This window comes from Nicotiana tabacum, chromosome 14 (genome assembly GCF_000715075.1).
Source record: "Nicotiana tabacum cultivar K326 chromosome 14, ASM71507v2, whole genome shotgun sequence".
Classification (NCBI taxonomy): domain Eukaryota; kingdom Viridiplantae; phylum Streptophyta; class Magnoliopsida; order Solanales; family Solanaceae; genus Nicotiana; species Nicotiana tabacum.
This window is the reverse complement of record NC_134093.1, coordinates 70,754,504-70,769,875: the sequence shown is the minus strand read 5'-3', so window position 1 is coordinate 70,769,875 and position 15,372 is coordinate 70,754,504.

Genomic DNA, 15,372 nt, shown 5'->3' with positions numbered 1-15,372 from the left:
ATGAGTCTAGAGATCTAGGGAAGGTGAGAAAGTATTGCCCTAGACTTATCATAGGCGCATCTCATCAGGGTTCTTAGTCCACAGTTATGACGCCTGTTGCATCACCCCCTGTCAGACAGTTAAAGGGGAAGGTCACGCAGTGAGAGGACACCCTAGAAGGGGAGATCAATTTGGGGCTAATTAGGCTAGTGGTGACCAGCCCTGTTTCTATGCTCTCCTAAGGAGACTCGAGGAGATGGCTTACGATACTGTGATCATAGGTATGATTTTGATTTGTCATAGATATGCTTCCGTGTTGTTTTATCCGGGATCTACTTATTCTTATGTGTCATCATACTTTGCTCCTTATTTGGATATGCCTCGTGGTTCTCTCGATACTCTTGTGCATGTGTCTACACCTGTTGGTGACTCTATTATGGTGGATCGTGTGTATCCGTCTTGCATGGTCACTACTTGTGGGTATGAGACCAGTGTTGATCTCCTATTGCTTAGTATGGTTGACGTTGATATGATTTTGGGTAGGGATTGGTTATCTACGTACCATGCTATTCTTGATTGTCACGCTATGACCGTAACGTTAGCTGTGCTGATATTACCAAGGCTGGAGTTGAGTTGTTCTCTTGGTCACACTCCAAGTAGAGTGATTTCGTTTTTGAAGGCTCAACGGATGGTTGAGAAGTGATATTTGGCATATTTGGCTTCTGTTCCAGATGTTAGTGCTGATACTCCTACTGTTGATTTAGTTCCAGTAGTGAGGGAGTTTCTGAAAGTGTTTCCTACAGACCTACAAGGCATGCCACCCGATAGGGACATTTATTTTGGTATTGATTTAGTGCCAGGTATGCTGCCTATCTCTATTCCTCCGTATCGCATGGCTCCAGTGGAGTCGAAGGAATTGGAGGAACAATTGGAAAAGCTGCTAGAAAAGGGATTCATCGGGCCTAGTGTTTCACTTTGGGGTGCACCTATGTTGTTTGTAAATAAGAAGGATGGGTCTATGAGGATGTGTATTGACTATCTGCAGTTGCACGAGGTTACTATCAAGAACAAGTAGCCATTGCCACACATTGATGACTTGTTTGATCAGCTTTAGGGTGCTAAGGTGTTCTTGAATATTGACTTGAGATCGGGGTATCGCCAGTTGAAGATTAGGTCTTCTAACATCCCTAAGACCGCTTTCCGATCTCGCTATAGGCACTATGAGTTTTTTGTGATGTCTTTTAGTTTGACTAATGCCCCAGCAACCTTCATGCATTGCGTTCATTGATGATATCTTGGTGTATTCTCGTAGCGCTCAGGAGCACAAGCAACATTTGAGGACTGTGCTTTAGATTTTGAGGGAGAAGAAGCTGTATGATATGTTCTCCAAGTGTGAGTTCTGGTTAGACTCGGTGTCATTATTGGGCCATGTGGTATCTAGTGTTAGGATCAAGGTGGACCCGATGAAGATCGATGCAGTTCAGAATTTGCCCAGACCTTCTACTGCTACAGAGATCAGGAGATTCTTAGGTGTGGTTGGTTACTACCACTGCTTTGTAGAGGGATTTTCATATATTGCAGCCCTATTGACTAAATTGACTTAGAAGGGCGCTCCGTTCAGGTGGTCGGATGGCTGTGAGGACAGCTTTTAGAAGCTCAAGACTACTTTGACTACAACTCTAGTTTTTATTTTTCCTTCCGGATCGAGGTCGTATACGATGTATTGTGATGCTTCGAGGGTTGGTATTGGGTATGTATTGATGCAGGACGGTAGGGTGATTGCTTACGCATCGCGCCAATTGAAGCCCTATGAGAAGAACTACTCGTTGTATGATTTGGAGTTAGCAGCTATTGTGCACGCACTCAAGATTTGGAGGAACTATCTTTATGGTGTGTCTCGTTAGGCGTATATGTATCGTAGGAGTCTACAATATTTGTTTAAATAGAAAGAATTGAATTTGAAGTAACAAAGAGGGTTGGAACTGTTGACGGATTATGATATTACCATTATTTACCATTGGGGGATGGCTAATGTGGTGGCAGACGCCTTGAGTAGAAAGGAGAAGAGTATGGGGAGTTTAGCACTTATTCCTATTGGAGAGAGGCCTTTAGCTATGGATGTTCAGGCGTTGGCCAACAAGTTCGTGAGATTGGATATATCGGAGCCTAGCAGGGTTCTTGCTTGTGGTATTTCTCAGTCATCCTTGTTTGAGCTCATCAAGGCTCGTTAGTATGAGGATCCCCATTTGCTTGTCCTTAAGGACAAAATGCTTAAAAGGTGGGCCAAGGAGGTGACTATTGGTGATGATGGTGTATAGTAGTTTCAGGGCAGGATTTGTGTTCCTAATGTGGATGGGTTTAGAGAGTTGATCCTTGAGGAGGCTCATAGTTCGTGGTATTCTTTTCATCCGGTTGCTACGAAGATGTATCGTGATTTGAGACAACACTATTAGTGGCGGAGGATGAGGAAAGACATGGTTGGATATGTTGCTCGGGGTTTGAACTGCCAACAAGTCAAGTATAAGCATCAGAGACCTGGTGGTTTTCTTCAGAGGTTAGAGATACCGGTGTTCAAGTGGGAGCACATCACTATAGACTTTATGGTAGGTTTTCCACAAACATTGAGTAGGTTTAATGTAGTTTGCATATTTTTGGACTGACTGACCAAGTGTCCTCATTTCATCACAGTTATGACTTCCTACACTTTGGGGCAGTTGGCTAAGATCTGAATCTAGGAGATTGTTTGCTTGCATGGTGTAGCTATTTCTATCATATCGTATCGCAACACTAAGTTTACTTTGCTTTTTTGGAGAGCTGTTTAATATGAATTGGGCATAGAGGTTGAGTTGAGTATTGTGTTCCACCCTCAGAAGGATGGGCAGTCTAAGCGGACAATTCAAATTTCGGACGATATGTTAAGTGTCAGTGTCATATATTTTTGTGTCCAGTGGGATCAGTTTCTACGTTTAGCGGAGTTTGCATACAACAACAGCTATCAGTCGAGTATCCAGATGGCTCCGTATGAGGCCTTATATGGGAGGCGATGTCGTTCTCCCTTTGGTTGGTTTGAGCCAGGTGAGGCTATGTTATTAGGCACATATTTGGTTCGTGATGCTTAGGAGAAGGTGAAATTGATTCAGGAGCAGATTCCCACAACACGGTCCAGGCAAAAGAGTTATGCTGATAAGAAGGTTCATGATGAGATTTTCATTGAGGGTGAGAAGGTTCTTCTCAGAGTTTTGCCTATGAAGGAGGTGATGAGGTTTTGGAAGAAGGTCAAGTTGAGTCCTCGATATATCGGTCCATTTGAAGTGTTAGAGAGAGTTGCTGAGGTGGCTTACATACTTGCTTTGCCACCCATCTTGTCGGGAGTTCATCCGATGTTTCATGTTTCCATGCTTCTGAAGTATCAAAAGGATCAATCACATGTGTTAGATTTCAGCTCGGTATAGTTGGATGAGAACTTGGCTTATGATGAGGAGCCGATGGCCATTTTGGATAGACTGATTTGGAAGTTGAGGTTGGAAACATTGCATTAGTGAAAGTTCATTAGAGAGGCTGACCGGTAGAGGAGGCGACTTGGGAGAATGAACATGATATGCAGAGAAGATATCCACACCTTTTTGGCACTCCAGGTACAATTTTAGACCCTTTTCAGGACAAATGTTTGTTTACGAGAGGAGAATATAATGACCCGTTCGGTCGGTTTGTGTATTTGAGCCATGTTCCCCCATTTGATGCTTGCTGTATACTTCATTATTTTTTTTTACTAGTGGGGATGGTTGGTTTGATTTCGAGTAAGTTTTGGAGTGCATTGGAACACTTAATTCAAAGGTTGGAAGCTTAAGTTATAAGAGTTGAGCGAGGTTTGAATATTGTGAAAATGACCTAGGCATGGTGTTTTGATGACTTCAATAGGTTTGTTTGGTGATCTTGGACTTAGGTGTATGCCCGAATTTAGATTTGGAGATTCCTAGGTTGTTTTGGCTTAAATTGGTAAAAGTTAGAAATTTGAAGGTTTGGAAGGTTCATAGGTTTGACCGGGAGTTGACTTTGAGGCTATCCGATTCGGATTGTTATTCCGTGAGTGGAATAGGTTCAATATGTAATATGAAACTTGTATGCAAAATTTGAGGTAATTCTGAGTTGTTTAGACGTGGTTCGGCATAAGTTTTGAAAGTTAGAAGCATTGTTAGTTTTTTAGGCTTGAATTGAGGTGTGATTTGTTGTTTAGATATTAGTTTGCGTGATTTGAGACCTTGATTTGGTTCGTGTCATGTTTTGGGACTGGTAAGTGTGATTGGACGGGGTCCCAGGGGCCTCAAGTGTGTTTCTGTTACAACCCAAATTCGCATACCATAGATCACGCCGTAAGTTAGTAGATGTAAATCCAAGAAGAGATTATCTTTGAGATGATAAGAAGTTAATCCTATTGGTCTTAAACGATACAAGGGTGTATAAGAGTGGTTAACAAGTATTTGAAGTTAAACGAATCAAGGATGTTGTAACCCGTATTTTCGGGTAACACTAGAGGTGATTAATTGTCCCAAGAGGTCTTGTTTTAATGTATTTGAATCATATAATATCCGCATCATAAGTCTTGAAGTCAAGCGAGTTATGAAACAAAAGTCGATAAAAGTTGTTGCAACTTAGGTTTATAATTTTACCTAAACTTTAGGTCAAATGTTACTGCATTTTTCTCCCAATGTGCTTGGAATTATGGGGTGATCTACCTATCAAATTGAATATCTATGAGTCTAGTTTCCAACGCATTAAACCGTTCGTCAATACGATCTCTGAATAGAGAGATATTCGTGTTTTCGCGAGAGTGCGCCAAGCAGCTCTCTATGGGGCCCACAAAGGCGGTTTAAGACATATGGACATATATAAGATACCTCAACCCCGTTTTAAGTCATTATTTTTCAGTATATTCAAACCTTATAACCCTAAAAACAGTCTCTCAAGGTTCTCTCATGATCCAAGACCCAAACAAAGGGCAAACAACACAAATCAAATGTCGGGAATCCCGTGGCGCTAGTAAGTTTCTTGTTCTTCTTGTTGTTGCTGATTTTTGTGTTGTTCCAGCTCGTGTGGGAGGTTTTTTAAAGTGTTTTATGTCCTGTAAATACACCTTCAAGTTTTTAATATCAACCCTAGGTGATTTCAAGTCTTCTAAAGTAATTCTAATGCCGAAAAACCCGAATTAATTGCTAGTTTTGTTTCCTTGTTCTTGTGGAAGAATTGAAGGGATATTTCGTGGAAAATTAAGGTCAAATTGGAGTTGTTCTTTCTGTTTAAAGGTAAGGAACCTCTTACTCTATATATATTTAAGATTATCCAAGTTGCAGCTAAGTCGTTGAAGCTAGAACTTGTGAAATATATATCGAAAGGCTTGGTAGTAATGTTGTTGGTTGGTGGACTGTTTTGGAGGCTCAATATGATTATTAATGATGTTGTTTGGGCTGTTTGGTGATTGTATTGACTTGTGGGAAGTCATATAAATAGGGGAGGTGCTGTCCGTTTCATCGTAAAATAGGTTGTGGTCGATACATAATAGTTACGACGCTTAAACGATAATGATAGTGTCATTTGTCTTATTGTAGACTAAGGAGTCGTGACATTTGCATAGCTTGAGGTTGGGCAGTATATACAAGGTATGTGAGGCTATCCCCTTCATTCTTTTGCATGACTCCGATTGTACATAATGTAATGAACGAGCTCCCAAAGATACTCTACTCTTAGAAGCTAGCAGTACTTACATTGCTGCCCTTCTTATGAAACGATTGATATTGATGTTACTTCTCTTATTCTTATATTATCAATATTGTTGGTAGTTCCTGATTCTTATAAGATTCTTGATGAAGAGTTAATCCTAATAACATGTACGAAGGATACCGACCTTACGTCATTGCGAAAGGTTCAAAATGTGATTCCAATGAGTCCAGCATGCATCATATATATGTATCTATTTTACTCTACCGATCCACGCAATAGTCGGCCGGGTACGGCACCTATTGTGCAACCACTGATCAGTTGGGTTTTACCGAGCTCCACGTGGCCGGGTACGATTCTACCGAGCCCTATGATGGCCGGGTACGTTTTACCGAGCCTATTATGGCCGGGTACGATATGATGATGGTGATGCCCACAAAGGTGTATGTTTTAAAAGTTTATGTATATATATGTATGTATCATGTATTTCATGTCAGTAGCCCTCAGAGGTACCCAGATGTCACAGGTTGTATATTCTCTATCCCTGTTTACATTACTGTTCTTACTTATGCTTTCTTGCCTCACATACTCAGTACTTTATTCGTACTGACGTCCTTTTCATTTGTGGATGCTGCATGTCGTGCTGCAGGTCCTGATAGACAGGTAGACATAGCTCCCTCACCGTAGTAGGCTGTCCAGTTCAGCGGTTATTGGCGAGATCCCTTCTCCGGACTTGCTGTGGTCTTGGTATGCATTTTTGTTATAGATATTATGGGTATGTCGGGGCCCTGTTCCGGCAATGTTGTAGCACTTATGTTCCTTTAGAGGGTCATAGACAGGTGTCGACTTATGTATGGTTTAGAATGCCTTGTCGGCTGATTTTTGTTGTATAGTCTTTCATGGCATCATGTTAGCTCGTACCTTATATATAGTCTCTTGACAGTCTTGTCGTCCCATGTTATGTATGTTCATGACATTATCTTTCATTGTTGGATGTTCATGATCCATGTCTACTATTTATATTGATCTTGTCGGCCCTTAAAGATAATAAGGAAGGTTAGATAAAATGTACGTTGGTGCTCGGCAAGTATGGCCCGGGTGCTAGTCATGACCCTCTAGTTGGGTCGTGACAAACTTGGTATCAGAGCAAGTCTGTCCTAGGGGATGTCTATGAGCCGTGTCTAGTAGAGTTTTGATTATGGATGTGTAGCGCGCCACATTTATAATCAGGAGGCTACGTGACATCTAGGGTTGTTACCTTCTTCCTGAATCTAGATCGTGCGTAGAGTTGAGTAGTAAGTGTTCATATCTAATATTCACCTTGTTTTCTTTTAGCGATGCCTTCGACTAGGAAGCAAGCAATTAGTAAACGGCTTGATATAGCTGTGGGAGAGGGTAACATTCAGGTGCCTCCAGCCAGGGCAGGCCAAAGTGAGGCTCAGAGTGAGATGCCGTCTCATACCTCTCCGTCTCCTCCAGAGGATATTAGGAGGCACCCAGTACATCCAGTTCCTCCGTTTAGCACTACAGACCACGATATGCGCAGTGCGGTGCAATTGTTGACTAGCTTGGTAGTTGCTCAGGCTCAGATGCAGAATACCGGTGCTGCTGATAAACCGGTTAGTGCGCGAGTTCGTGATTTTATTAATCTAGACCCTCCAGTGTTTATCGGATCAGACCCCAAGGAGGACCCACAAACATTTATTGATCAGATTCATCGTACATTGCGGGTTATGCATGCTAGTGATACGGAGGCAGTAGAGTTGGCTTCTTATCGGTTACGGGATTTAGCGGTTTTCTGGTATGATAGTTGGGAGAGATCTAGGGGTCCGAACGCTCCTCCAGCCATGTGGAAGGAATTTTCTGAGGCCTTTCTTCGTCACTACTTGCCAGTTGAGATACGACGAGCTAGAGCTGATAAGTTCTTGAACCTTCGACAGGGTAATATAAGTGTACGAGAGTATAGTATACAGTTTGATTCTTTAGCAAGGTATGCTCCCCATATGGTGGCCGAGATTAGTGATAGGGTGCATCTGTTCGTGAACGGGTTGGGACCACATCTGATAAATGAGTGCACAACAGCCTCCTTGGTAGAGGGCATGGATATTTCCCGTATTCAAGCTTATGCCCAGACCCTAGAGGATCGTAAGCGCCAGCAAAGGGCAGATAGGGAGCAGGATAGGGGCCAGCATAAGAGGGCGAGATTTGTAGGGTATTTTGATGAGTTCAGAGGCAGTATCAGGCCCCAATCTTCGAGGAGTTCGGCGCCACCTGTAGCTAGTGCTCCTCCAAAGTTTCAGAGGCCTCGGTATGATCGATTTACCTATTCTTGTTCAGGTTAGAGTTTGAGGGCATCAGGCTCACAATTTCATAGAGATACTAGTCAGACTAGACCCCCAACACCTCGTTGTGATCAGTTCGGCAAGGCCCACGTTGGACTGTGCCGTCGAGGTTCCGATGCGTGTTATTCTTGCGGACAGCGTGGCCATATGATGCGGGATTGTCCTAATAGAGGAGGTGGTGGTATGGCTCAACCGACTGGATCTGTGTCTAGTTCTTCCTCATCAGTTCGACCTCCAGCACAAGGTTTTCAACAGTCGACAGGTCGTGGTAGAGGTAGAGGTTCAGTGTCGAGTTCGAGTGGTGCTCAAAATCGAACCTATGCTCTAGTAGGTCGACAAGATCTCGAGTCATCTCCGGATGTTGTTACAGGTATATTGTCTGTGTTTTCTTATGATGTATATGCGCTAATTGATCCAGGATCTACCTTATCATATGTTACACCCTTTGTGGCTAATAAGTTTGGCATTGAACCTGAATTGATAAGTAAACCACTTGCGGTATCCACTCCGATAGGAGATTCTGTGATTGCTAGAAGGGTATATAAAGGTTGCACTGTGATGATTTGTAGTCGTCAAACCTCGGCAAATTTATTTGAGTTAGAAATGGTTGATTTCGATGTGATAATGGGAATGGACTGGTTGGCCTCATGCTATGCAAATGTTGATTGTCGTACGAAGATGGTTAAGTTTCAGTTTCCTTGTGAACCCGCCATTGAATGGAAGGGGAACATTGCTACGCCAAAAGGTAGGTTTATTTCCTATCTTAAGGCAAGGAAGATGATCTCAAAAGGTTACATTTATCATCTTGTTCGCGTTAGGGATGCGGAGGCGAAGCCGTCTACTCTACAATTAATCCCCGTGGTCAATGAATTTCCAGATGTTTTCCTAGATGAACTCCCAGGCCTTCCTCCTGAAAGGGAGATTGAGTTTAGCATTGATGCATTGCCTGACACTCAACCGATTTCTATCCCTCCATATAGGATAGCCCCGGCAGAGTTGCGAGAGTTGAAGGCACAGTTGAAGGACTTGCTGGATAAGGGTTTCATTAGGCCTAGCACTTTACCTTGGGGTGCGCCAGTCTTGTTCGTGTGGAAGAAAGATGGGTCGTTAAGGATGTGTATCGATTATCGACAGTTGAATAAGTTTACAATACAGAACAAGTATCCACTTCCAAGAATTGATGACCTGTTTGACCAACTCCAGGGTGCCAAGTATTTCTCCAAGATTGACTTGCGTTCAGGGTATCATCAGGTGAGGGTTAAGGAGAAGGATATTCCAAAGACGGCCTTCCGGACAAGATATGGGCATTTTGAGTTCTTGGTGATGTCGTTCGGGCTAACAAATGCCCCAGCAGCTTTTATGGATCTCATGAATAGTGTATTCAGTCCCTATCTTGATGTGTTCGTGATCGTATTCATTGATGACATTCTGGTGTATTCTCGTTCGGAGGCGGAACATGCGGGCCACTTGCGGATAGTATTACAGACCCTTCAGAATCATAAGTTATATGCTAAGCTCTCTAAATGTGAATTCTGGCTGAACTCAGTAGCATTCCTTGGCCATGTGATATCTGATGAGGGTATTAGTGTCGACACTCAGAAGATCGATGCAGTGAAGAATTGGCCGAGACCTACAACACCGTCAGAAGTCCGCAGCTTCCTGGGGCTAGCAGGATATTATAGGCGGTTTGTAGAAGGCTTTTCCACTATTTCAGCACCATTGACTAAGTTAACACAGAAAGCTACCAAGTTCCAGTGGTCTGATGCTTGTGAGCATAGTTTTCAGGAGCTAAAGAATCGATTGACATCTGCGCCAGTGCTCACTCTCCCAGAAGGAACAGAAGGTTATGTGGTATATTGTGATGCCTCAGGTATAGGTTTGGGGTGTGTATTGATGCAACGTGGGAAGGTGATTGCTTATGCATCAAGACAATTGAAGAAACATGAAAAGAATTACCCGACTCATGATTTGGAATTGGCTGCAGTAATATATGCTTTGAAGATATGGCGGCACTACTTATACGGCATCCATGTTGACATCTACACAGATCACAAGAGTTTACAATACATCTTCAAGCAGAAGGAGTTGAATTTGAGGCAGCGTAGGTGGCTTGAATTACTGAAAGACTACGATGTCGAGATATTGTACCATCCCGGTAAAGCTAATGTTATGGCAGACGCTCTCAGCCGTAAGTCAATGGGAAGCTTAATACATATTGAGGCAGGTAGACAAGGGTTGACCAAAGAGCTTCACCAGCTGGCCAATATGAGAATCAGATTGTTGGACTCTGATGACGGAGGTGTTACTGTACAGAATACATCAGAATCATCTTTGGTAGCCGAGGTAAAAGCACGGCAATATGAAGATCCTACCTTAGTAAGATTGAGAGAGGGAATTCAGCAGTGTAAGATTACAGCTTTCAAGATCGGAGGAGATGGGACACTGAGATACCAGGGCCGATTATGTGTACCTAGTGTGGCAGGGTTGCGAGAGAAGATTATGATTGAGATTCACCAGTCCCGATATTCTATCCATCCTGGCTCGACAAAGATGTATCATAATGTTAAGGAGCAATATTGGTGGGATAACATGAAGAAGTCTATTGCAGAATTTGTAGCCCAGTGTCCTAATTGTCAACAAGTAAAGATCGAGCATCAGAAACCCAGTGGATTGATTCAGAATATAGAGATTCCGACGTGGAAATGGGAGGTGATTAATATGGACTTCATTATTGGATTACCTCGCTCTTATCATAAGTTTGACTCCATCTGGGTGATAGTTGATCGACTTACAAAATCTGCCCATTTTCTGCCAGTTAAGACAACTTACACGGCTGAAGATTATGCGAAATTGTATATCAAGGAGATTGTTAGGCTTCATGGTGTGCCGGTATCTATTATATCAGACTGAGGAGCTCAATTTACGGCTAACTTTTGGAGGTCTTTTCAGAAGGGTTTAGGCACACAAGTAAATCTCAGCACTGCATTCCATCCGCAGACTGACGGACAGGCTGAACGTACCATCCAGACGCTTGAAGATATGCTACGAGCATGTGTTCTAGATTTCAAGGGGAATTGGGATGACCATCTGGCACTTATAGAATTTTCCTACAATAATAGCTACCATTCCAGTATTAAAATGGCCCCGTATGAGGCATTGTACGGGAGGAGATATAGATCACCAGTTGGATGGTTTGAAGTCGGTGAAACAGAATTATATGGGCCAGATTTGATTCACCAAGCCATTGAGAAGGTGAAAATGATACAAGAGCGACTGAGGACGGCACAAAGCAGGCAAAAGTCTTATTCCGACGTCCGACGTCGTGATCTGGAATTTGGGGTTGGTGATTGGGTTTTCCTGAAGATCTCGCCAATGAAGGGTGTTATGCGTTTTGGGAAGAAGGGTAAGTTGAGTCCGCGGTATATGGGGCCGTACGAAATTCTTCGACGAATTGGACAGGTTGCTTACGAGTTAGAATTGCTATCTGAATTGGAATTTGTCCACCCAGTATTCCATGTATCTATGTTAAGGAAATATATTGGAGACCCTTCTCGGGTCGTCCCTATCAAAGATGTACAAGTTACAAAGGATCTATCATATGATGAAGTGCCAGTGGCTATATTAGATCGACAAGTCCGCAAGCTGAGAACAAAGGATGTAGCTTCCGTGAAAGTATTATGGAGGAACAAGAATAGAGAAGAAATGACATGGGAAGCAGAAGAGGAGATGAAGTCTAAATACCCTTACCTATTCCAGAGTGAAGATAACGAGGATGCCGGGGGAAAGAAGGACGCATTATAAGGTGAAACGGCTCTATGAGGTAAGCAATAGCTTGTGAATACTCTTTTTTAAATACAAAATGGTAATATGCAGATAATGTACAAATCCATAATGCCTTGTATAGTCTTGTAAGGCCATAGGTTAGGTTTAACTGCTTGCAAGTTTGGCTAGTGTCCATTTTATAGGGGAAACTCAGCCGAAAATCTCCGTCGGAATCCACAATGAGTTAGACACCCCATAAACCCTTACATTCGAGGACGAATGTTCCTAAGGGGGAGAGGGTGTTACAACCCAAATTCGCATACCATAGATCACGCCGTAAGTTAGTAGATGTAAATCCAAGAAGAGATTATCTTTGAGATGATAAGAAGTTAATCCTATTGGTCTTAAACGATACAAGGGTGTATAAGAGTGGTTAACAAGTATTTGAAGTTAAACGAATCAAGGATGTTGTAACCCGTATTTTCGGGTAACACTAGAGGTGATTAATTGTCCCAAGAGGTCTTGTTTTAATGTATTTGAATCATATAATATCCGCATCATAAGTCTTGAAGTCAAGCGAGTTATGAAACAAAAGTCGATAAAAGTTGTTGCAACTTAGGTTTATAATTTTACTTAAACTTTAGGTCAAATGTTACTGCATTTTTCTCCCAATGTGCTTGGAATTATGGGGTGATCTACCTATCAAATTGAAGATCTATGAGTCTAGTTTCCAACGCATTAAACCGTTTGTCAATACGATCTCTGAATAGAGAGATATTCGCGTTTTTGCGAGAGTGCGCCAAGCTGCTCTCTATGGGGCCCACAAAGGCGGTTTAAAACATATGGACATATATAAGATACCTCAACCCCGTTTTAAGTCATTATTTTTCAGTATATTCAGACCTTATAACCCTAAAAACAGTCTCTCAAGGTTCTCTCATGATCCAAGACCCAAACAAAGGGCAAACAACACAAATCAAATGTCGGGAATCCCGTGGCGCTAGTATGTTTCTTGTTCTTCTTGTTGTTGCTGATTTTTCTGTTGTTCCAGCTCGTGTGGGAGGTTTTTTTAAGTTTTTTATGTCCTGTAAATACACCTTCAAATTTTTAATATCAACCCTAGGTGATTTCAAGTCTTCTAAAGTAATTCTAGTGCCGAAAAACCCGAATTAATTGCTAGTTTCGCTTCCTTGTTCTTGTGGCAGAATTGAAGGGATATTTCGTGGAAAATTAAGGTCAAATTGGAGTTGTTCTTTCTATTTAAAGGTAAGGAACCTCTTACTCTATATATATTTAAGATTATCCAAGTTGCAGCTAAGTCGTTGAAGCTAGAACTTGTGAAATATATATCGAAAGGCTTGGTAGTAATGTTGTTGGTTGGTGGACTGTTTTGGAGGCTCAATATGATTATTAATGATGTTTTTTGGGCTGTTTGGTGATTGTATTGACTTGTGGGAAGTCATATAAATAGGGGAGGTGCTGTCCGTTTCATCGTAAAATAGGTTGTGGTCGATACATAATAGTTACGACGCTTAAACGATAATGATAGTGTCATTTGTCTTATTGTAGACTAAGGAGTCGTGACATTTGCATAGCTTGAGGTTGGGAAGTATATACAAGGTATGTGAGGCTATCCCCTTCATTCTTTTGCACGACTCCGATTGTACATAATGTAATGAACGAGCTCCCAAAGATACTCTACTCTTAGAAGCTAGCAGTACTTACATTGCTGCCCTTCTTATGAAACGATTGATATTGATGTTACTTCTCTTATTCTTATATTATCAATGTTGTTGGTAGTTCCTGATTCTTATAAGATTCTTGATGAAGAGTTAATCCTAATAACATGTACGAAGGATACCGACCTTACATCACTCCGAAAGGTTCAAAATGTGATTCCAATGAGTCCAGCATGCATCATATATATGTATCTATTTTACTCTACCGAGCCGCGCTATAGTCGGCCGGGTACGGCACCTATTGTGCAACCACTGATCAGTTGGGTTTTACCGAGCTCCACGTGGCCGGGTACGATTCTACCGAGCCCTATGATGGCCGGGTACGTTTTACCGAGCCTATTATGGCCGGGTACGATATGATGATGGTGATGCCCACAAAGGCGTATGTTTTAAAAGTTTATGTATATATATGTATGTATCATGTATTTCATGTCAGTAGCCCTCAGAGGTACCCAGATGTCACAGGTTGTATATTCTCTATCCCTGTTTACATTACTGTTCTTACTTATGCTTTCTTGCCTCACATACTCAGTACTTTATTCGTACTGACGTCCTTTTCATTTGTGGATGCTGCATGTCGTGCTGCAGGTCCTGATAGACAGGTAGACATAGCTCCCCCACCGCAGTAGGCTGTCCAGTTCAGCGGTTATTGGCGAGATCCCTTCTCCGGACTTGCCATGGTCTTGGTATGCATTTTTGTTATAGACATTATGGGTATGTCGGGGCCCTGTTCCGGCAATGTTGTAGCACTTATGTTCCTTTAGAGGCTCATAGACAGGTGTCGACTTATGTATGGTTTAGAATGCCTTGTCGGCTGATTTTTGTTGTATAGTCTTTCACGGCATCATGTTAGCTCGTACCTTATATATAGTTTCTTGACAGTCTTGTCGTCCCATGTTATGTATGTTCATGACATTATCTTTCATTGTTGGATATTCATGATCCATGTCTACTATTTATATTGATCTTGTCGGCCCTTAAAGATAATAAGGAAGGTTAGATAAAATGTACGTTGGTGCTCGACAAGTATGGCCCGGGTGCTAGTCATGACCCTCCAGTTGGGTCGTGACAAACTTGGTGTCATGTAGGCATCTCTTATTCTGATGCTTTCACACCTGCGAGGTTGGGTCCACAGATGCGGATAGTGGGTCGCAGAAGTGAGGTTCTTTGCTGGTCAAGTAAGTCCACATATGCGGTGTCTTGTGCGCAGATGCACGAGCGATGGTGCTCTTCTTTATCTGTAGAAGCGGATCGGGAGAAGCAAAACTAAGGCCGCAGAAGCGGATGGTCGGCCTTTATGTGATGCTCGAAGAAGCGAGCCTTTGCTCGCAGATGCAAACTGGAGTTCACAGAAGCAAGAAAGGACTGGGCAGTGTATTAAATTCAAGGGTTTAGCTTATGTTATCATATTTTGAGATTGGGAGCTCAGACTACAGCAATTTTAGAGGCAACTTTCACCACTTGGATTGGGTAAATATTCTTGACTTGGATTGGATTTTAATTCATGATTTTATCTTTTGATTTTGGCATTTGATGGTGAATATAAGAGAGTAAAATTGGGTGTTTTTGCAAAACATTTCTGAAGTGAAAAATGGAGATTTGAACCTCGATTTGGAGTCAGATTTGGATGAAACTTGTATATTTGGACTCGTATTGGAATGGGTGTTCAGGATTTTTGAGGTTTGTCAGGTTCTGGGGTGCGATCCCAGGTTGACTTTTTGTTTGGCTTTGTGTATTTGTATACAGATTGAAGCTTTATTATTTAGGGCTGTTTCCTTTGGATTTGTTCGATGTTATTGAGTTGTTTTTTACTAGATTTGGGTCATTTTGTGTTGTAT